This window comes from Equus przewalskii, chromosome 29 (assembly GCF_037783145.1).
Source record: "Equus przewalskii isolate Varuska chromosome 29, EquPr2, whole genome shotgun sequence".
NCBI classification, from domain to species: Eukaryota; Metazoa; Chordata; class Mammalia; order Perissodactyla; family Equidae; genus Equus; species Equus przewalskii.
The window spans coordinates 19,041,903-19,063,047 of NC_091859.1; the positions used below are offsets into that span (position 1 = coordinate 19,041,903).

The 21,145-nt window shown below is 41.6% G+C and overlaps 1 long non-coding RNA gene across 1 annotated transcript in view; it reads left to right on the plus strand.

The window, feature by feature from the left end:
• The window catches only part of LOC139080225 (uncharacterized), a 45,265-nt gene extending 24,363 nt beyond the window's left edge, over positions 1-20,902 (plus strand). The window contains exon 3 of the long non-coding RNA XR_011534549.1: positions 18,863-20,902. This is a non-coding gene — a long non-coding RNA (uncharacterized lncRNA). The remainder of the gene's footprint in view (positions 1-18,862) is intronic.
• The last annotated feature ends 243 nt before the right edge of the window (positions 20,903-21,145 follow it).

A 21,145-nucleotide genomic window follows, 5' to 3' on the forward strand; every position in this document is an offset into this window, starting at 1 on the left:
AAGTGAGTAAGGGGGGAAGCTCAGGGATTCTAGAAAAAGGCCAGGTTGGACAGAAGGAGGAGCAGGGACCAAGGATTAGCAATGGTGACTTTGACCTTGCTCCAAATGATGAAATTAAGCAACTGACACAATTGTCTCTTTAACTCTTTACTCACTTACTGACTAACTCATTCAGCTAACATTAATTAGTACTTATTCTGTTAAGGCATTCTGCTGGATTCCTGCCTTCAAAGATCTTACCATCATATTGGGCCACTAGGCACCTAAATAAAAATGTGCAATATAACCTCGGGATTGTTATGTTAGAAGTAGGAATAAAGTGCTTTTCTGCATTAACTCAGGTATTTAGATATATTCTTTAACTTAAACTTGTGTTGCACTAGAAATATGTTATTAAATATTTCATGAATATGCTTTTGGTTTTCACTGCTAGCTCATGTTCATTCATGTTCACTGCTTTACTGCATTTTTATAGCATTCCATTGCAAAATATAATACAAAATTTAAATTACTGTAAGGATTTGTTACTAAGTCAAATATCCATCCTATTGATGAATTTTAATTTTTTTTAAATTTTAATGTTTTTACAATGCTGCAGTAACATTCTTATGTACACCTGGTAGGTATGAAATTATATCCATTGTGGTTTTAACTTACATTTCCCTGATTGCCAGTGAGGTTGGGCATTTTCATTTGTTTATTGGCCATTTGGAATTCTATAAATTCTTTTACACTTCCTTTCTATAAAATGTGGTACAGGGGTGTCACACAGCACACCCTCCATGAGTGTTGCCAATCCTCCGTGCCATGGCAAAGGTGCTTGGTTTCCTAACACTAATGTCAGTTCCTGCCTTCAAAGTTGGTGTCATTGAGTCCCACCTTTGCAAGTGGGTGGGTTCTGAAAATAGGTGTTTTGCTGTAGACTCGGTACCTCTGATGCCTGTGGGGGTTCACTGAGTTATAACATTCCCCTAAATCTCACTGTGGGATTTGTATGATTGAACTGCCTCAATTTCCCTGAGAAATAGAGCCCAGCACTGCTCTGCTGGAGCACTGCCAAGTCTCACCAGTCCTCTTCCTGGAGGACTGGAGACTCTCCACTGACCCTCGAGTTGCCCGCTAGGGTTATACTCTAAAAAGAGGAACCATTTGTAAGCTTGATATTAGTTCCCTGCTAATTTGAAGCATTGCCTGCGTATGGAGACCTTTGATGACATGCTCCACCTGTAAACTGCACCCCCTTCGATATCAGCATTGGATGCAATTGCATCATTTATCCCTCCCCTTTGAACATCAGCTTGGCCCATCACCCAGTGTTCTTGGGGATCAGATCCACAGCCATATCATGTTCCTGAGCCTAAGTCCAGCTCAACCTCCTCCCCACTAGACAGTTCCTGAGGTCCTGCATGCCCTGAGGCTGGCCTGCTAGAGTATGACAATGTCCTTTTTCTTCTTTCCTTTTTCCTCAATTATTAATGTCCCAATTAAATATAATTATGCTTGATTTGAACTTTTAAGCAAAAAGAACTTATTTTGCTTCTTGGGAAGCTCCTTCTTAGAGGCCAGAAAATGGTGATGGTTGAGTCACAGATCTTTCCTAGGAAAGAAAGTGGTACTTGATTCTCTCCTATGCAATCTCTTCTCGTGACTTATTTTCATTTTTTTCCTGTCTGGGACACAAACATTTCAATCAGTGTTAGATACTTATTTAAGTCTTTTTGGGGATGCTAGGCAAGTATCTCTTTCGAAATTTAAATAAGAAAAGAACCAAGTCTGTCATCTCAATGGATTTTCATATGTTAGGTCAGCATATTTCTTCTAATTTGGGTATGTGGAAATACTGTGGCATTGAGTTTACCAAATAGGCCATTCACTCAAACAGTAATGTGGACAGAAAGTCCTGTGGAACATAACCACATAGGGAAGCAAGTGATTTTCTGCCAAGCTCACTCCAGGCACCCAGCTGGCCCAGTTCTGCACCATAGGAAAAGTAATAACAATTCTCTAACTCTGTACCTTTTCTTCTGTTCTTATGCACAAAACTATGCCCCTAACTGCTGTCCTGCACTCTTCCACCTCACCCCTGCCCTTCTGGGGCATGAATATACCGTTTGGTTGTTTGATCTCATTTGTCTAGAAATATATCAAGCAGATTCCAAAATTCTGAGAATGGGAAAAACACTGTTTCTTTAGGAAATGTTATTCTCTGTTGTCATTTGGAACAAATCATTTATAAGCTCAAAGTGATTTTCACAATATATCTTAGAAAAAAAGATCAAGTGGCATGTTAGGAAGGATTTCAGAAAGAATTTTATCTCTGCAAATCACTAGTCGTATTTTATTGTTTTGACAGAACAAGTGAATAAGAAGTGTTTGTTCCCATGAAAACACAACCCTTATGGCAAGAATTCTGAAATTTAATTTGGTTGTGGAAGGATTCTGCCTCCTATAAACTTTGAACTTTTTCATACTTTAGAGTTGAGAGTCTTAACTCTTAACCCTAAAATGGGAGGTTTAGGCACATTTTTTATTTCTAGAAGTTTGAGCAGTGTGCTCAAAAGCATTAAAAGGTGAATGATGGTTTTTAAAAAGTGAGTGTTGGGAAAGATGGAAGGCATTTCTAGAGTTATTTTACTACTCACTGGGTCACCCTTTATTGCTATGTAGCCATTTGTGCTGATAGCCCTGACAATGTTCCAGTTCACTGTTCCCACAGAGAGGTGATGTTTCTTAAGAATAGAGAGTGGGATACCCATTACCCAACTCACTTGGCAGGGCCTTCTGTCACACATACATAAAAATGTGTATCCTCAGCTGGAGGGGGGAATCAATTTCATGTATCGATCAAAATGTGGTAACACACCGTGTCAATTCATGGAACGTCACTGTGCCATGCACCCAGGTGCAGAACTATGCCATAGGTCTGCCTTAAAAAACAGCTTTCCCTGCCTGAGGAGTGCTGACCCCTATTTGCGGCTGAGTGTCTTGGCTGGTTAGTGTAGGGGAGTGTTTTCAAAGTGCTTCATGAATAAAAGATGAATTTTAGTAGTATATGGATAACAGCAGTAACTAAAATAGAATCATATGAGTCCTCTTTCAATTTCCCTTAACCTACTTCTGATCACATCAAAGATAAAATTTCAGATTGGCACTAAGTTTTTATCACTTCTCTCCTTAAGAGTGACACAGAGAGAGGGAGCAAGGAGGTCTTAGATTCAGCGCTTTCAGCAAACCATCTTGTCTTGTTAGGATTTTAAAGCATTGGTTTGCTTTTCTTGTGATTATTTTACAAGTATCTTCTATTTCTGACAAATGACACTGGTTGTGCAGTATAGTGGTGAGGCACATGGCAGCTTGCTTCCTCCAGAGCAACAGGAGAAAGAGAGAGAGAGAGAGAGAGAGAGAGAGAGAGAGAGGTCGTGCTGCGGGAAACCCATGACAGAAGCCAGAGTCTTTTTATTACTTAATCTCAGAAGTAACATCCCATTGCTCTGCCATATTCTATTTGTTGGAAACAAATCCCTAAGTCTAGCCAACACTCAGGAGGGGAATTACACAAGGATGTGAATACCAGGAAGCAGGAGTCATTTGGGCAGTCTTAGAGATGCCTACCACAGGGATATATTGCATCTGTCTCTTTTCCTTCTTTTTCCCAATAAATAGAATGCTCCATGGGGGCAAGGAGAGTATCTCGTTCATTGTGGTATTCTTAGTACAGGACACAGAGCTGATGGTTAAATCTCCTCAATAAATGATTCTTTCAAGGAAACAAGGAAGGAGGGACAGAAGGAAACAAGTAAGGAAGAAAGGAAGGAAGAACCAAAGTTAGAAGAAGTGCTAATCCTCGGGGCCAGCCCCATGGCTGAGTGGTTAAGTTCGTGTGCTCTGCTTCAGCAGCTCAGGGTTTCACCAGCCCAGGGTTTCACCAGTTCAAATCCTGGGCGCGGACATGGCACTGCTCATCAAGCCATGCTGAGGCGGCATCCCACATGCCACAACTAGAAGGACCCACAACTGAAAATACACAACTATTTACCAGGGAGCTTTGGGAGAAAAAGGAAAAATAAAATCTTTAAAAAAAAAAAAAGCGCTAATCTCTAGAGAGCAGGAGTGGTTCTTTAGGGAAGGAAAACTCAATCATAAGAAGGACTCTGGGAATGGAGTCAGTACTTTCCTCTCTTCCGCAGGCCTGAGCAGCAATGAGCCTCCAGGGAAATGGAAGCCATTCTATGAACATCCACCATCCTGCTCCCAGCATAGCTTCTCTGGATGCTGAACAGCTGAGCTATGAAACAGTGTTAAGGGTCACCCATGGAAGGGCAGCCCTGATGGGGTCCCTAATAGCAGATATACAGCCTCTGCTGAAGGACCTGTGATGGTTGAAAGGCAGGCAGGGAGAATTCTGAGGGGCTTTTTTCCACTTGCAGAGAGCAGCGAGAAGTTATACTGAACGTGTATAGGCTGCTTATGTCATTTAAGGTTATAAAATAAAGATCTTGCTTAGTTATTAATTCTTTGCGAACATAATTTTAATGGATCCATAATATGTAGTCAAATGGCTGTAACCTAAGCTGTTCAGCCATTACTCTGCTGTTGCATTTATGGGTTGTTCACTATTTTCCACTGTTACACACAATCCTGTAATGAATGTTTTGTAAAATTTTGTTAAATTCCTAGAGGTGAGATTGTAGGGTAAAGTATATGCATACCGTGTGTGCGTGTGTTTGTGTATACTGTCAAACTGCCCCCAGAAATGATGTGCACATGTTCATTCCTGATGTATGAGAGTGCTCATTTCCACACACTTGCTGAGACCGGGTGAAACCGAGGGCCAGCTTGCTTAACTATACTCAGTTAGTTGTCTGTTTGCAAAAGTAGTTAGATAATGCTCACTAAAGTCTCCCCTGTAGATAACATCTCTGATGCTTGGGTCACCATCATAACAGGCACTTAGGTTGTTTTTAGTCCACTCCTTGTCCAGCTCAGGCTGGTTAAGACCACCAACTCCTCAACAGGGGAGACAGAATGCCCCATAGGTGACCCTTTGATGTCAGGGGGCCAAAAGCCCCCCCTAGATCATGCTAACACCACTATTTTGTGAACATAGGTCCTAAGAATAGCCATCAAGCCTGACTACACTTGTGCAGATCATCAGCTACCTCTCTTCTGCTTTCCTCCAATCATCTATTCCCACACTTCAGACTACCTTGCCCCTCTAGCCCATAAACATCCCTAATCCCCATTTTCGGGGAGGTAGATTTAAGACTTGTTCTCCCATCTCCTTGCTTGGCTGCCTCATGAATAAACACTTTTTCTGCTACAAAACTTGTCATCTCAGTGATTGGCCTACCATGTGGCAGGCAAAATGAACCTGGTTTGGTAACAGTTGTTTTATTTATCTTTATGAAGTTGCCATTCTGATAGCTGAAAAATAACAGCTTATTATTGTGTTGATTACATGTTGGAGTCATTAATGCTGCCTACAAAATATTTCTGACTTTCCACCTCCTGAACATATAATAGGATTGAATTTCATGGACTTTGAGGTTAGGCGGGGCCATGTGGCCTGTTCTGGTCATTGGATTGTGAATAGACATGATATGTGTCACTCTGGGCTGAGTATTTCATTGCTAGTGCAAGACTCTACAGATCTCTCTTTCAATCTGGCTATTGGTTGCCAGGAATATTCTGGGAAGTGGCCTCAGTCCCCTAATTGATTAAAGTGAACATGCCATGCTATTCGATTCCACGGAACAAAGCATCCAGCTAAGCCATGATAGATATGAGCAAAAAATAAACCTTTGCTGTTTTAAGCCACTGACATTTGTGGTTGAGTGTTATTGTAGTATTAACCTGGACCGTCATGATTGATACATTAAATACCTTTGATCTTACTTAGATTGAACACACTTTCCTAGGTTTATTGTCCATTTGTGCTTCCTTTTATGTGAATTTTCTGCTCATGTCCTTGCATGTTAGCTTTCTAAGCTTATGGTACTCAACTACACATTTATCAAGGCTGAACCTGATCCCCACTGAGGTATGATATAACAGAAAATACAGGTCTACCACAACACACTTGTTAAAGTTTTTTTAAGTGATGTGCTTTCATTTCAATGATAATGTCAAAAAATTAACATAAACCAATTCTGGATTATTTGAATGTCCACTTTATAACTAAGGGATGCTATTTACTTTTATGATCCAAGTGGTTTCTTATGGTGTCAAGTACCACTACTTGACGCACCGATTAATAAGAAAGAAAAAATGTGGACTTAAAATAAATAATGTTTTTGCACCAAGTCAGGGACAAATGATGTCTCAGCATATTGTAAGATCAGAGGTTTCAAGGAGAACAAGCAAGGAAAATTGTGGGAGCACTGAATCATCACACAGCCTACATCAGCACAAGTAGGCTCAACTCAAAGGAATCTGGCACAGCACTCAGTACCATTTTTATGTTGTCACTTGTCTCACTTATGGTCCTTTGTTTGCAAACAGCAGAAACAGATCCTGGCTAATTCAGGCAGTGAAGAACTGATTGGAATGATACAAGAAAATGCATAATTGAAGGGAAAAAAAACAGTCTCAGAAAGACCCAGACTAGGGCAGTTCCAGGGATCTCAGTACCAGGAATTCCTGGAATAGTCCCCTTTGGAGGCTGCCAGCAAAATGACTCAGCCTCAGCTATCTTCCAACTGTGTGTCTTTATGTTCTGGATTCAAATTCCTGGGTTCATTTGAATCATGTGTTCATCATTTGGCTGACAGTGGCTGTGGGAGGAGGATGTATGGGATTTCAAAATGCTCGAGTATCCAGATGCCTGATGGCAAGAAAGCTTATATGTTCTCAAATGAGATGTCCAGAGCCACTCTAGAGGGCTTAGGGAATTCAATCCTTCCTGGGCAGAGGAATGCCTGGGGCCTCTTCCTCATAGAGGCTTTTCCTTGTAAAGCCAAGGAAACTAAAATGAATATCCGGAGAGGCATTCGGGAAGAACATAAATTACAAAAGAACAACCTGCAGCCTAAGGAGAATGTGGAAGAAGGAAAAACTGTTCCATGAAATGGATGAAAGAAAGGGGAATGGATAGGGCTGTTTCTGGCTGAATGGGCCTCATGCTCTCTTAGAGTCACATTCAAAGAAACAGCCATCTTCAGAAAACTAAAATCAAAAGAAACTTAAATCTTTGCTTAGTCTTTTGATTAAATATTTAAGTTGGAGTATATTTTTAATATGCAGCAAAACTCTTTGAAATATAGTTTAGACACTTTTCTCTTCAAGTTCTCTTCTGTGCCCCACAGTGGCTTCCCCCTAAAATCATGGTCTCCACTGTCTACCTCTATTTCAAAAAACTCTATTTGACAACTTCTTTCATTTGTGCCTCAGTTCACTTTTATGGATATCGGCCGAGCCTCTTTGGATTTTTTGTTTTCTTTTTGCTTTACCGTAGTTTCTGGTAGAAAAAGAAGCCTCTAGGCAATGACCTAGAAACCAACAGGGGAGCCTAGATAATGGGTGGGATCCATAATTTAATCATTTCCCTATAATACTGATTGCATGTCACCAATAGTTTTCATTTGCATTCCAGTCAAAATATTTTCTAATTGTCTTTGAGTCTTCGGTTTTTGGCCCATGGGTTATTTAGAAGTTTGTTGTTTACCTTCCAAATATTGAAAGATTTTCCAGCTATCTTTCTGTTATTAACGTCTAGTTCGTTTCTGCTGTGGCTCAAAAGCATAGTTTTGTGTTCTGTTTTGGGGTCGAGGGTTCTGCAAATGTTAATTAGTAAAGTTGGTTGATCTTTAATTAATTACAGTCTACCTTCAAATACTATCATATCCTACAGCAGTACGCTCCCAATTCCTGCCTCCCATCTTCGTGCCACTCTTGTGCTACGTTTTACTTCCCTGTCCTATAGGCTTTATTGAATCACCTATCTTTTTAGAGAACATAGGACTTAAAAAGGAATTGCACATTTCCCATTATTTTTGCCATTTCTGGCACTCTTTGTTTCTCCGTGCAGATCCAAGTTTCTGTCTAGCGTAATATTGCTTCTGTCTGAAGAAATTCCCTTAACATTTCTAGGAGTGGAGGTCTGCTCATATTCATTTCTCAGTTTTTGTTTGTTGGAAGAAGTCTTTCTTTATCCTTTATTTTTTCAGATCTTTTTGACAGTTTTGTTCTTTCGGTTCATAAAGATGTTGCTCCATTGTGTTCTGACTCACACAGCTTCTGACAAGAAGACTGCCGTCATTCTTCTCTTGGCTCCTCTGTAATATGTCCTTTTGCTCTGACTGCCTTAGAGACTGCTCTTTATCCTTGGTTTTCAGTAGTTTGACTATAATGTGTGTAGGTGCTAGTTTTGTTTTGTTTGCAGAACAGCTATGTATAAGAGCAATGCTTTTCAAACTTTAATATGCATATGAATCTCCAAGAGATCCTGTTAAAATACAGAGATGATTCAATAGGTTTGTGCTTCCACCTGAGTTTCTGCATTTCGAACAAAGTACCAGGTGAAGGCAATATGGGCAAGGTCTTAGAACACTGTCAGGGGTGGGAGCGGCAAGCAGTTTACCTGGTAGCAGTGTCTGATTTTCGTCTCTCACTGGTCAAGTTCATCCCATGGGCTGTTAATACTCTCATATTTCTGAGTTGGACTACTCCCCCTTCAGGCAGTCTCTAAGGAAGCTGAGCCTCTCTGACCTGAGTGCGAGAGATGCTCCTATAGCTGTGGAGGTAACAGAGCCCGGGAGGCTGAAGCAACCATTGGTAATAGAAAACGAGAAAGGGGTGGTTACAGTCACAGGAACGAAAGATGTCCGAAGCAAGGTGAACAGCAAGGTCTAGAGGGGGAAGGTAAGTGAATCTGCGTGGTTGCATTGACTGACTCCAGTCCCAAGGGAATGCCTTTTGAGGGCATGATTTGGAAGTGGCATACCACACCTATTCACATCCTAAAGGCAAGGAGCAGGTCACACAGCCACAGCTAGCTGAAGGAGAGACAGGAAAATGTTGACTTGAGCTGGGAAGCCTTGTGCTCATCCTAAACTTCTATTGATACTGAATTAGAAGAGAACAGATGTTGGAGCATCAATGAGCAGTCTGTGCCACAACAATGCATGGAACTGTTCTGTATGACCCAGATCATGCCCCAAATGCTTCTGCCTGATGATCAGATCTCAGGGAAACCAACCCATTCTAGCCAAGAGATCCAGCTATTCCACAGGAACTGCAATTAGATGATCCTTGAGGATCGTAAACTGAGTTGTTTTAAAGTAGAGTTGCCAGATTAGCAAATGCAAATACAAAATGCCCAGTTAAATTTTAATTGCAGAGAAGGAACAAAACAATATTTAGTGTAATGGGTTCCAAGTATAGCATGGAACATACTTAGACTAAAATTTTATTTTTTGGATTATTTGAAACTCAGATTGAACTAGGTGTCCTCTTATCTGGAAATCCCATTTTCAAGTGGTTGTAAAGAAAAAAGACCTGTAAAGGCATTCTCAGATGTCTTGATGGTGATATTTTCTTCTCTCTACCATTGAAATCCCTTTTCTCATCTATAAGATTGACAGAGTCAGTTGTGACTAATGTAGGTTTAGTTCTCTTGCGGAAAGGTATGCCAATCTGGCATGGTGACAATCCAGTTCATATTTCTCATACATTCAAAAATTATATTTAAAATAATCTACTTGTAAGTAATCAAGGCTCTTAATCCGTAAAACCAGAATTTTATGTTCAGTTTTGCTCCTGGGAAAATACAAGTATGTGTTGAACAAATATGCTCGTGGAAGCCTCCAGAAAACCAGAATACCCAAATCAGGGAAACAAGTCACTCCTTAGTAAAGTCAAGGACTTGCGGATAGATAGGGAGACAGAAACACAGACAGATAGATATAGATAGATATGAATTTAGGTAGTTAAATACCATGCCACAGTTTATTCCATAATACAAAATTTTTTATTCATTAACAACAATCAATTACCAAATTGACTCAAGTTGGGTAATTTGGAATATAGTTGTCACCAAGGAAGACAGGAGCTCAAAAAGGAGTAATCTCTCACACTGTGTGTTTTCAAGTATAGAAAGAGCAAAACACCCTGTGGGCAGTTAAGGCTGGGAAGAATCTCACTGGGCCTCACAGGCAGTTTGTGCTCCAGTCACACATGCTTTCAACCCACTGCAAACCTCTCACTTGATCATTCAAAAAGCAATTCGAAAGGACCCTTAAGGAATTGGTACCCATGGCATGGTGTAATTTAGATAGTATTTCTAACCCAAATTGCTTTTCATACTTCTTCATTAACCATTTATTGACCACCTACAACGGCTCGAGCATCATGCTATCATCATATCATTTCAGAAGCCATTTCTCTCTGGGCATTGTCAATCGTTTTGCCTTATGACTACAATGAGCAACTCTGATCATGGAAGCAAGCTCTTGAGAAGACCAATTTGATCTGCCAAGTGTTTTATTTCTCATTCCTCCCACCCTACGTCTGGTGCCCCCATGACTACCCTGTGTTTCTCTCTGGCTTTTCTTTGACACACTGCCTTAACCCACTGTCATGGGACAAGCGATATCGTGAAGGAATCTGACTTGGAGAGGCAGAGAAAGATGTGCACTCCACTGACCAGTCCCATTTCTTGGCCAGGAGTGTCAGGCTGCCCACAAAAGATAGCTTCATGCAGGACTCAGCCAGGAGGAAATGACATTTTCAGCCTCCTGTCTAGTTACTCAACCAGAAGATTTCCTTTTATCAGAAATCTTCTCTCCAGCGGTTCAGTGTCCTGAGTGTAAGAGGTAAATGAAGAAGAGAGACAGCATCAAATGTTCATAAAATGGAACCCATTTCCTTGCTTCAGCTTGCTGCTGTGAACAATAGGATCCACTCTGCACAGAGAATCTGTGAGCTCTGAGGATCTGAAAAGGCCACCCACTCAAACTACAAATACCATTACCCGAGCTGCCCACCCCCGACCCCATCACCACCACTGTGGCCCCCAGTTGACAAGACTTCTTGAGCTCTCCATTTCCAAAAGGGGAAGGCTGGGCAGTGACAACATTTTAGTCTTCTTTTATGGGATCTGTGTGCTGTAGCTTGACATACAACACGTGGTAAGCAGTAAGCATAGAGATTAGGAATGGAGATTTAGGGACTAGACTGCTTATAGTCGTACCCCAGCTCAGTCAAGGTTGTAGCTGTGTAATCTGGGACAAATTACTTAACCTCTCTGTGCCTCAGTTTCTTCATCTTTTAAAAAGAAGGCAATAATAGTGCTTAACTCAAGGTTGTTGTGAGGATTAAATGGCTTAATTTATGTAGAGCACTTAGAACATAGACTATAATAGTTCTCAAAAAATCATAGTTATTAATATTTCACTGTGACATGTTTCTCTTCTACAGGCATTTATTGTCTACCGTGTTAGTTTCTTTTTGTTCTTTTTTTAAAGGTATGCTTTTTTTTTGGTGAGGAAGATTGGCCCTGAGCTAACATCTATTGCCAATCTTCCTCTATTTTTTTCTCCCCAAAGCCCCAGTACACAGTTGTATATCCTAGCGGTAAGTCATTCTGGTTCTTCTATGTGGGATGCTGCTGCAGCATGGCATGATGAGCAGTGCATAGTCCACACCCAGGATCCGAACCAGCGAACCCCAGGCCGCCCAAGTGGAGCATGTGAACTTAACCATTCTGCCATGAGGCCAGCCCCTGGTGTTAGTTTCTTATTGCCTCCATAACAAATTACTACAATTTTTGTGGCTAAAATCAACACAAATTTATTTCCTTTCATTTCTGGAGGCTCTCAGTTTCATGGATTAAAGTCAAGATGCTGGCAGGGCTGCATTCCTTCTGGAGGCTCTGGGGAGAACCTGTTTCCTTGCCTTTGCTAGTTTCCATAGCTGTATTCCTTGCATTCTTTGGTTTATGGCTTCTTCTTTCATCTTCAAAGTTAGTGGCATATCATCTTCAAATCTGTCTCTGCTTCCATCACCACATTGCCTTCTGTCTGACTCTTCTGTGGTCAAATTTCCCTCTGTCTCCCTCATATAAGCATAGTTGTTATTACATTTAGGACCCACCTAGATAGCCCAGGATAATCTAACTGTCTCAAGGCACTTCATTTAATCATATCTGCAAAATGCCTTTACCATATAAGGTAATATTCACAATTCTGGGGATTAAGACCTGGATATCTTTTGGGGTCAGTATTTAGCCTACCATACTCACTCAGTGCCAAATAGTTGGCTCAACACTGTACATAATTCTCTCATTTAGTCTGCATAGAAACCCTTTGAAGAAGTTGTTTTAATCCCCATTGTTGAGATGAGAACACTAAGGCATTAAATGTTTTAAGCCAGGTATCCAGTAACTGGCAACATCAGAACTTGAAACCAAGAGCTTGGGATTCCAAAGCCCATGCTGTCAATCATTATACTCTGTTCTCTCTGTCTACCAGTGTTTGGCGGAAGAAGAAGTAGAATATGAAGAGGTGTCTAAAGTAGGGTATGTCCCCAAACTGAGAGCCCTGGGCAGTCTAACAGCAGCCCAATGGGCAGGGAATGTTGGATTGAGGGTTGTAGCATCATAGGAGCCCTCTTGATGGACTTGACAATGTTTTACATGGATTGTCCCTGAACCTTGAGTTCAGGACTAGGTCTTGTTCACTGTAACATGCCCAGTGTCTATCACAGTGCTTGGCATATTGCAAATGTCCACTAGATACCTGATGAATGGATGAATAAATGAAATAGCCTCCTCATTCCTTTTAGGCTTAATGCTCAATCTCTTGGGTTCACTTCCACCTCCCCTCTCAATCACTTTCTCTTCTTTCTGTTACTTCCCTGCTTGGGACTGGAGCTTCCTTCTCACTCTGTTGGGGAGTTCCACTCTTCACTGTCAGAGAGACACGATTTGGAACAGACTTGTAAATGATCACCATCAGTAGATTGATACTTCTCCTATTTCCTGGATTCTTCAAGGTCCGAACAGCCTTGTCACCCTGGCCTTGAAGAGCCTTCTCAGAGAAGATGGCAAAGGCAGGACATTAGCTTGAGGAGGTGCTCCCGGGATGGAGGAGGAGTGACTATGGAAGGAAGACTTCTGTTCCACTCCAAAGGTTGGCCTCAAATAGCCTGCCCATCCTGTTTCTTAACTCCCACCCCTCACTTCCTGCAGTCAAGAACAGCTCAGAATTATTCACTTCATCCTATAATTGAAAATAAATAAGAATAATCTGTTAAACGTTAACAACAACATGTTAAGCTAAATGAAAGTCTAGACAACAAACCAGAAGAGGATATTCAATAAAGAAACTCAAACTATTGAATTCAGCAGTGTAAGAGCTAAAGGGTTTGAGGAACAGTTTCATCAACCCCCGTTTCCATGGTTTGTAAGTCATCAAGCTTACACACCTGTCTCCTCATTCAGATCTCAGCTCAAAGTCACCTCCTACTGGAGGCCCGCTGTGACTGCTCTATTTCAGACAGTTTATCCCTCTGCTCCCACCACTCTCTGGGCCACAGTCCTGTTTTATTATCCTCAGAGTACTTACCACCCTCCGGAAAAAATGTCTCTTTTCAAAACTTGGGTGTTAATCTTCTTTATCTCCTCGTTAGAATATAAGTTCCATGTGAGCAGGGATGTCTCTGTGTTAGAACCAGAATGGTGGTGGGCATCTAGTAGACAGTCAACAAATGCTGCTGAATGAATATACTAGATGGGAATGGAAGAATATGAGCTTCTCAAAACAGGGAGGTAGGGGGATGAGAGACAAAAAGAGGGGTGGAGAAAGAGACTTTGTCTTTATTTAACCTAATCTTCCTTCCCCTGTTGAAGTTCCCCTGCTCCAGGTAAAGGGAGACAGCCACCAAATTAAGAGAAACAAAAAAAGTGAATTCTTGGGGCTGGCCCAGAGGCTTAGTGGTTAAGTTTGTGTGCTCCACTTCAGCAGCCTAGATCCCGCAGGCCCAGATCCCGGGCGCGGATCAAGACACCTCTCATCAAGTCGTGCTGTGGCAGTGTCCCCCATATAAAATAGAGGAAGATGGACACACATGTTAGCTCAGGGCCAATCTTCCTCACACACACACAAAAAGAAGTCAATTCTTGATTTTTATGCTGGCTGATAATTTCAGGGATTTTCAGGGATAATTTTGACAAATGTGATGTTTTGCCTTAGGCTCTAGTATTAGAAACACTCCCTGTGAGATGCGGTTTCTGACTCATACAAACGTCGGCCTGTAGAGGGTGCTAGTTCCTTTCAAAAAACTAAAATGTGACACAATTCATTGAGTCCTGGAAAGCGTTTACAAAGGAAGCAGGGATGCAGCTTAGTAACAGCTGATGAAACATTTAAATTTGCCACATTTTGTATCATAACTAAAGTTTAAGGAAAAAAGAAAGCAATCTGTGAAAATGCCAGAAGCATTCAAAGACCTCTCCTGGGGAAAAGAAGTGGCATCATTTTTCAAACATAAAGAAGAGAAGCCAGGCTAAGAGAAGCATCTAGAAGAAGGGAATGTTGTGCATATTGTGAAAGAGAAGCCTGAGGCTGGGAGAAGTGGCGAGTCCTGGACGAGGGGTTGGCAGGCCCCTCCAGATTCCAGCCTGCGCTCACGTGGGCAGTGGGGACTGGCAGGCCTGGCGTGAGATGCCTGTGGACTCTGTAGACGGGGCGCATTGTTCTGACAGCTGTTGGGCACAGCCTTCTTGAAACTGACCCTGGGCTTCACCGTTCAGCAAGGACTGTGGGGAGGAAGACCCACTCGAGAGTTTTGCAATATGTAGCTGCTCACAGTAGGCTTAGCAGGACCCACAAGGGAGCCTGGTGGGAGGGAGAAGCCTCGTCAAGGTTCGGATCTGCAAAGAAGTCTTCAGGAGAGGAAATGGAACCCGCAAGTGAGTTCTCATTACTTCTGAGCCCTCTAGAAGGAGCAGCTGTTGAGGCTGCTTTGATAGCCCAGAGCTAACCTCAAGGCAGAGATTCGTAATCCGAGTACTCCAGCCTTCATATTCCAGCGATCAGATGCAAGTTTCAAGGAAAAGTTGGATTCAAAAAATCCATAAGTACTGTGACACATCTTATTATGTATGATGTTTTCAATTGGGAACTGACCTTCCTTTTGTCAGTTCAAGGTGGATTAGTCACTTTACCGTAATGTCCAATGGCTAAACTTTAAACCGAATCAATAAAGGGCGAGGAATGAGTTTGCAAAAACAATCAGCTGCCTCCCTCAATTTAATCGTAAAATCAGTCAAATCAGTTTTTTGGCACAGGATAGGAAAAACATCTATTTCACCAATGAACTATCTCATTGATTAAATGATTTTCCTGGAAGACATACTTACAGTCTAAGATTTAAATTTTTTTTAAAAGTCTATTTTTCAAACACATTTTCAAGATTCTGAAGTCATCCTCTTTTCCCCTAAGGATTCGCTTCATCTCAGATGCTCTTTTAACTTTTCCTCTGTTGTTATTTTTAACCATTAACTGTGTACTCAAAGTAGGAAAAAATCTACTTAAATGTTTAAAAGTCAATGTTAGCCCAAGAGCCTAAATACCAGCAAGGAGGAAGAGGTAACAGTTATGGAGTTCTTACTGGAAGCCACTTGACACTACCTTATTTCAACCTCACTGTGACTGAGTGAGGGAAGTACTGTTCACTCCATGCCGTGATCAAGGTTAACCACTTAAGGCCACAGGTCAGACAGGAAATGTAAGTGAGCAAAGCAGGCCGGCTATGAGGACTTGTTCCCCCACCGGAAGATGTAAACAAAGGGTCCAGGTCCTACTTTTCAAGAGAAGCTAGAAGATTTATGTGAACTCCCCTGGTTTTTAAAGAACAGTGGTAACTAATCAAAAGAAATGTTTTCAATACTGGGTGGGCCAAATAAAGGAAATCTGGGGCTGAACTTGGTCCCAGGACTGCCATTTGGCAATGTCTGGTAGTGGGGTGAAAATAAGGCTCGGGAAGGTGACATCACCATGCTGCACAGCTGTGGTGGGTGACAGACAGGCACGTGCTTCCCAGAGCCCAGGATTTCCTGACTACCCCATTCTTGGATACTGACACATGCTGCTGGTGGGTTACTCTGTGAAGTCCTTTTAATGTACCCAGTATAGCAAAATCCTTTTTTAAAAATCACAATACATTGATTCAGCTTAGTATGAGGTAAACAAAGACAAGTAAATGTGGGTTTCTGAAGGAAGTGAGATTCTGGGGCTGGGCCTTCTCTGAGGTATCCTTCCCTCTGCCTATAAAAACTAAAAAATAAAAAGCAAAGCCAGACTTAGTAAGGAGAGGCTTTATTCAAAAGGTTATTTGCAAGGAGGAGAAAGGGACTCTTGCAACAGGGAGAAAGATCTGACCATAAGGTCTGCAAGCATCTCAAGAGTTAGTCCAAAGGGGGTTTTCTTTTATAGGGAGGAGTGAACCGGAACTGGGTGTGGGGAAGTGGGATGAAGGCCTGGCCTGCCGGGATAGCAAATCAGAGAATGTTTCCCCCTGAGGCCAGCCTATTTTAAGGAGGGGCCCTCAAGGCAGGGCTGTATGCTGGGCCCTGCTGAGAGTGGGCCAAAGTTCAGGGACCTGGGGTAAGGAGAGAAGCTTAACCAAAGTTCGGTTGACAAACGCATTGTTCTGATTGATCGGTGGAGATAAGCAGTCCAATTAGTCATTTATGAGGCTAAGAGTGGGAATTTGGAAGGTCTGTGTGTCTGGCCTTGCCACAGGCAAGCAAGGGGGGGCCTTCCTGAGTCTTCTGTGAGTCACGTGGGGCATGGTGTGTCTTGCAGTAAGCCATTTTCTGGGACACAAAAGGGTTAGGGTCTGTCTGAAGATTCAGGTAAAATTCAACATTGTCCAAACAGAAGCACAAGAAGGACAAAAGAGAGTGACATCAGGCCTACTGCCCAGGCTCAAGCTGCTTAAAGCCAAGGCCGACGTTCCCCATGGGCAGGGTCAGGAAAGAAGCTAGGAAGGTCCCAGTTTCTGGTGGAGAGGGACAAGCTGTTGTAGAGACTCAGGACTGCTGGCCCCGGGCACACAGAGGCCTGCAGGGTTTGCTGAAGCAGCACTCTGTGGCGTGACATCAGCTCCACCAGTGTCAAGGGAGCAGGTGCAGAACTGGCAGGTCATAGGTGTGGCCGTCTCTGGCCCAAAAGACTCGGAAATGACTGGGAGCTATTTCAGAACTGAGGAGCCAAGAGAAAATGTGGGACAAAAAGACCCCTCAGGTTTCACTCAGAGCCGTCCTCATGGCCAACTTGAGCCATCAGGACAGACACAGAACAAATCCAGGAATCAGCTGATGAGGGCTTGTGCAAAATGATAATTTTTCTTTCTTTCTTTTTTTTTTTTTTTTGAGGAAGATTAGCCCTGAGCTAATATCTGCTGCCAATCCTCCTCTTTTTGCTGAGGAAGACTGGCCCTGTGCTAACATTTGTGCCCATCTTCCTCTACTTTATTTGTGGGATGCCTGCCACAGCATGGCTTGACAAGCAGTGCATAGGTCCACACCTGGGATCCGAACTGGCAAACCCCAGGCTGCCAAAGCGGAATGTGCACACTTACCCGCTGTGCCACCAGGCTGGCCTCAGTTTTTCTTTTAATTAGTATTATCTTGCCCCCTCAGTCTGTCTCAGGTTGAAGTTACCTGGGAGATGTTTGCTACATTACATTTGCATCAATGGTCAAATTCTTTGCACGGATGCTCGCTGTCAGGAAGTGCTCTTCAGCTAACTTTTCATTCCATCAGACCTTCCTTCTGTTTAACTTCATCTCTTCCCTCCCATTCAACTCGGGATTTGTCGTCCTTGTCTCACACTCTAACGATTTGAGGGCCGTCTTTGGCGTGGACATGAAAAGTGTCACCCCAGATAGATTAACCACATATCACTGAAAGTTTAAACCAACAAACACAACAATAAAAATGCTCTCACTATTCTGAGCAATCCAGGAGGTCTTCCCATTGTTTAGATCAGTTTTGAGTTTAAATTGTTGTCATTCTAGTAAATTAGCTAACCTCTGCTGTCCACCTGGCAATGAAGGCCACTCTGTTAAAAACCAAGTACACCCTCAACTTGAGTCATTTATTTAATGTCCAGGACAGCACTGTCTCATAGTAAGATAATGCAAGCCACATGTCATTTTAAATGTCATAGTAGCCACATTTAAAAAAAAAAGTAGAAACAGATGAAATTAATTTAATAATATATTTCATTTAGCCCAGTATATCAAAAATATAATTTCAGCAGGTAATCAGTATAAAAAAATCATTAATAAGATACTTTACATTCTTTTTTCTTCATCCTACGTCTTCAAAATCTGGTGTGTATTTTACGTTTACAGTACGTCTCAATTCAGACTTGCTACTGAAGGGGATCTTGGTATGCCACCCCAAAATATGCCCCTTTGGCATAAGGATTATTTTGAACTAAAGGCAATTGAGAATGAATAGATTCAGGAAGTTCTCTGCCCTTCCTTTGTCTGCCTAAAAGCAGCACATACATTTCCTTTTGTGAAGGTACCCCCCTCCCCATACCAGGTACCGGGAAGGGAAGAGCAACTGTTATCACTGGAGACACTGAGATGAATTTGCAACAACAGGCCTTACTAAGATAACCTTTGTCTTCCATTAGTACCCCCACATGTTTCCTAGTCACTTCCGCATGATTTATCATCCCTTCAAGTCCAAACCCTCTTTCTTTTGTTAAAATGGTATATAAGCCCCCAAGTCTAACTGCTTCTTTGAGTTTCACTTCCTTTTTGTGAACTCCTAAGCACATAAATAGTAATAAAAATTGTGTGCCTTTTCTCTTGTTAATCTCTCTCTTGTTGGTTTATTTTGCAGGTCCCCAGGTACTGAACCTAAGAGGTTAGAGGATGTTTTTCTTACCTGACGCTGCATTTCAAGCACTCAATAGCCACCTATGGTGAGTGGCCACAGTATTGGACAGAGCAGGTCTGGAAGAATGATGTATAGTGTTCTTCTAATCTATGTTTCATTTCTGATCTAGACTTTATTTTTTTTTATGTAAAAGCAATTCTTGTCAGTACTTTCCATGGTTGCAGAAATTCAACATAAACGGTATTGCATTTTACCAACTGGTAACAATGAATAGCTTAACTGAGACTATAATATCTCAGTTTTGCATTCTTGAAGGTTCCAGACAATGAGAAAAAGGTCAATCCTTTCCCCACATTCCTTTATGCTTCGGTCCTGAAAAAACTGTTACTGATAGCTTTCCAAAATGGAAAAACAAAAAAGCTAATCATAATTCAAAAATTATATGTGCTTTCATTTAAAAACAAATAAACAAAGAAAACCAGACTAAAAGTGAGGATCAGATTTGTACCTCGCTGGAATTTTCTGTTATGTAATCAGCTGTGGTTTCTAGTTGTGCTTTTCTTCTGGACCCAGGGTGGAGAAACTCTTCAGAGACCAAATAAAATAACCCCATGTTCTGAAGTCAATTAAAAGTATAAATCATTACGTTATAAATAGTAGGATACCCTATTCAATGGTTTTACAGATTTCAGGTCTTTAAAACACAAATGGATTTGATTAAAGTGTAATTGGATTTATTAAAATCTAATTGAGAGCATATGTTTTGGCACCTCTATTATTTCTCCAAAAATATAAAGATGTGCTCTTTTCCTTTTGCATATTTTTTGGCTTTGCTTAAAATTTATACAAGTGTTCAAGATCTAAAATATAAGAATCGGAATAGGTGTAAAATCACTACATCACTGTTGTTCTTTCCACCACAACACGTCAGACGTAAGAGATGAATTGCAGACCCTCGTCCTGCTTTTCTTCCATGCTGTGCTCTGCTCCAGTTCTTGTCTTTCTCTGAATGAGGACTCATGCTGTGGCCGTTAAATGAAAAGAGCATTCCTTTCTCTTTAGCTTATTCTTATCCTAAAGAATATTTTTTCGTTGTATGTTTCCTGGCAAAGGAGAAGATGAAAATTCACCATTAGGAGGCCTAGTTGGATTTATGGTGACATCAATTAAATATTTGATGAATGGATGACTATATGAGTGAGGAGATGAATGAGTATAGTCAAACCCAGGATGTCACACATGACAGGGAGGCTGGAATTAGAATCAATGCCCAAGTGAGAAGGCCCTGAGTGTCATCCACAGTCCTTTTATGGTCTTCCAGGAGTACTCCATGATCACTGTTCTCTAGAAACTTGTACGAAAGTAAATCTTAAAAGGATTATGGATGTTTTTGGCTGTTAGCACAATTTCTCACAGGGCCTGAAGATCTGAGGTTGTGCAACTCTGTACTCTTTATACACTACCACATCTCCAGCACAAAGTCCCTGGCAAGCTGCTGTTCAGTTTAGCTGTTCCCTGAACCATTCACCTGAAAAACTGGAACCATCAAGAAAATGAGCATATCCTTTGCGTGGCTGTACTGAAGCTAAATGTCAACCACATTGTGGTGCTTCCAGCCATTTTTCTATTCTGACTCTATTTCAGGGGTTTTAACCTATAGCCCACAGACCCCTACTCAGACTATGGCTGTGAACTTCTGGGAAGAATATGCCTTTTTTTTTCATTTTTCTGAAAAGAGTTTCCAGTGGATTCTCGAAAGATTAAGAACCCCTGCTCAAAGGAGACACTCATAAACTGGGAATAGAGGAGCATCATTGTTATAACAGGTCAACAGAGAAGAAACTATGGATGCTTGACTGCCAAGAGCCTTGCTCGGCTGTTTTGCATTAAGAGAACAGAGAATCCCAGCCTGGCATGTTATACATCAGCAATAGAGTGGCTTCTGGAGTGGAGGCCTCAGTCCATATGCGTAACTGTAAACCACACTGGGCTCTATTAACCAGAAGTTTTAGCTATAAAGAAGAGATCTTATAAAGCAGTATATCAAATGGTTGTGGCTGAGTCTTCTGTTCCATACCTACACAGAGATGGTAATTGAAGTCAAGAGCATCGTCTTCTAATACAAACAGCAAGGGAGGAGCTTGACCCTAACGTAACCTCCGTGTCATCCCATGAGAATACCACATGTGAGGAATGGCTGAGGACATCCGTCTCTAGAGATCATTTTCAAAATTTGTCTAGGTTATTGAACCAAAAACCAGGGGAAAAAAATCAACAGTTCTATTT